The sequence below is a fragment of the Octopus bimaculoides genome, chromosome 5 (assembly GCF_001194135.2).
Source record: "Octopus bimaculoides isolate UCB-OBI-ISO-001 chromosome 5, ASM119413v2, whole genome shotgun sequence".
NCBI classification, from domain to species: domain Eukaryota; kingdom Metazoa; phylum Mollusca; class Cephalopoda; order Octopoda; family Octopodidae; genus Octopus; species Octopus bimaculoides.
In genome coordinates, this window is record NC_068985.1 from 97,682,871 (window position 1) to 97,685,919 (window position 3,049).

A 3,049-nucleotide genomic window follows, 5' to 3' on the forward strand; every position below is an offset into this window, starting at 1 on the left:
TTCATCTCAGTAGGATTCGAACTCAGGCTGTAAAGAACTGGAAGAAATACAGCAAAACATTTTTTCCGGCTTTCTGATAATTTTGCAAAACAGTCAAATGTGGAAAAAAAAAATTAATAAAGAAACAACTAAATAAAGGGCGGATAATACGAAAGACATCGTTGTAAATTACGTGGATTGTAAATACAATGTGTAAATACAGTTTTATATAGCAACATAAAGGACACTACAGCTTACCTCCTCTTAAAGTGTATCTTGTTTATAAAAACAGAAATTGGTGAATGAATCAATGCAAATCACAGCATTTAGTAAAATTATAGCTGATACGAGAAAATTATTAAGGATATTTATAGATAGATAACTCGTATATTCAATCTTAAATCCACACAAAGTCGAATATTTAAACAGAATCAAAATCAATTATTACAACTTCCAAAATGAATACAACTTAAATTCTATTTCAAAACTATCATAGATTTTTCACTATCAAATTAAATGAAAATGTCTTCCCGTTCTCTGCTATCAACTTTTCTTCTTAACATATCATGCCAGTAACGCAGCGAGCTGGCAGAAACTTTAACACGCTGGGTGATATGCTTAGCGGTATTTCGTCTGTCTTTACGTTCTGAGTTCAAATACCGCTGAGGCTAACTTTGCCTTTCATCCTTTCGGGGTCGATAAATTAAGTACCAGTTGCGTACTGGAATCGATCTAACCGACTGGCCCCATCCCCCAAAATTTCGGGCCTTGTGCCTAGAGTAGAAAAAAAGAAAAGGACACATCATGCTGGTGAATGTGCATGGTCTAGTGGTTAGGGTGCTGCACTCATGACGAAAGGTTGTAGTTTCGATTCCCGGTCCTGGTAGGTTGCATAGCATATTCGGATATACATATTTTATCCTTATAAAAGATTAAGAGCATACTAAATAAAGTGTTGTTGAGTCTAGTTGTGAAAAAACTAAAACTGACGCGGCTAACGGTTATTTGAAAATATAAGTGAAAAATGCTTAAGAAACACTCCCTCTATATAAAAATAAGTAAAGTAATATACAATCCAAATAAAGCATTTATCAAGGAAGTAATATAGAGATGTCCAATGGGACAGCATAGTAATGTTTGAATTAGGATATGACTTGTCAGATATAAGTAATATATAAGCAATATAAGGTATGGTGTATATTTACAGAAGTTATTTTTAAGAAAAAAGACATTTTTGTGCGAGAATAAAAATAAAAACTAGTTAATATAGTTTTTATTAGGCTACTTGCATGCAAACGGAAAGAATAGAGTTATTAGAGAATAGCTCTATATTATGGAAAAAAAAATTTTTAGTGTAGAAACTTATATTCATTTGTGTGAATTAAATATAAGATAAAGAAATAAAAATAGAAGTATAGTTGTTAATAATACAGAATTAAGATAGTAAATACTTGCTGTGGCTAAAAATATTGACAACAAATAAAAAGACTGTTCCAGTAAAATGAAAATGTAAGGTATTCGAAAGGCTAAGAAATTAACAATGTAGGGGAAATAAAGCGGAGACAAAGTCGTAAGAATGTTTTAAAAAAAAAATCTATAATTATCGGTATTTAGTAGGTTGACTATATTTTTTATAAATAATAAAAAATAGAATAAGATTTAATATGTAATTAATTTAATTTAATTTAATTAATGTCTAATTATTCTACCATGTTATTTACATGTTAATATTATATTCGAAACGATCGTATGCAGGTATTAAATTAAAAAAAAAAATTTAACATCTTTTCTTCTCCATCTTTTCTCCTTAAAATCGGGATAACTGAGGTCCATCTGAGAAATGAAGACCGCGAGGTGGGATGGCTCTTGCATCGAGCGTTACTGGCCATTCTCCGCGGCCACGCCTTTGAAATTATGTCCGCGAGGTGAGATGGCTCTTGCATCGAGTGTTACTGGCCATTCTCCGCGGCTACGCCTTTGCAATTATGTTCGTTACCCCATCTATCTCCTGTTGCCTAATCCCACCTTTGTTCTTTTTTTTGTTTCCTTAGTGAGGTAATTATGGATGTTTTTCTCGATTATTTGATCCTTTCTACTTTTAAAGTTTTCTTTTTCTTTTTTTTCTTCCTCTAAAAATATGTTGTGGTGTATACATACATTAAGAGCAAATTCTGCACAAAATCCATTCCAGGATATCAAACGATTCGGTTTTTAAGATTCCAATGTATAGCGTACATTTACATACATGTACAAGCTGGCATGTGAGTGTTCTACAAGAGAAAAACCTGTACTTACTGAACTCTTAGCCGGATATCGTACGATTTAATTTTTAAAATTTTCATGTATGACGTGTACTTACATATCTGATAAGGCAGGCGCACAGCTGCTTGTACCGTTTTGTATATGTTTGCCAAGAGAAAAATCTGAAATCAGAACGCTTAGCGGGAAATTATGCTATTTAGCTTTTAAGATTATACTTCATGAATAAAGAATGTCTAATGCGTGTATAGTGATTTTTGTCCATCATTTGTTCTTTTTACGTGTAGTACAGACAAGAGACTATCTCATCAATAATGTGCTAGAGTTAATAAATAAGACACAGCTTATATGATTCCAACGTTGGTATTAGCTGAATCGCTGAAGATATGAAATGAAATATAAACATGATGAGGATGCCTTTGTAAAGCAAATTAGGCCTTTATGACGTCAGACCATTTATTATAAAAATCTGACTATTATCACGTCATAATAGAAATAGTTGAAAAGTTTAGAGTTCCAAATTAGCATTTTTTTCTTTGAAGAAAGTTCCATTTCTCTATTCAGGATTTTCTCACTTTCAAAAATTTCTACAAATATTTCTTGAAAATTAATACACGGGTTTGAAATTTATAGAAAACAGAAAAGAAGCGGGAAAACTTTGCACCGAGAATGTCAATGGCAGGCAAACAATAACATTCTTATAAAGGAAATTCCATGTTTCTGCAAACAACTCTTCGTAATATCATCTACTGCTTCGTCAGCTACTGTTTGATCATCGGTCATTGCGTTACCAAAGTGTGTATACGTGTGT

At 32.3% G+C, this 3,049-nt stretch overlaps 1 long non-coding RNA gene across 1 annotated transcript; it reads right to left on the bottom strand.

The window, feature by feature from the left end:
• Nucleotides 1–1,649: 1,649 nt before the first annotated feature.
• On the bottom strand, nt 1,650–2,654 carry LOC128247856 (uncharacterized). The gene is made up of 2 exons (XR_008264180.1): nt 2,339–2,654; nt 1,650–2,249 (listed from the first exon to the last, which is right to left on the bottom strand). It is a non-coding gene; the product is annotated as an uncharacterized LOC128247856 (long non-coding RNA).
• Nucleotides 2,655–3,049: the final 395 nt, after the last annotated feature.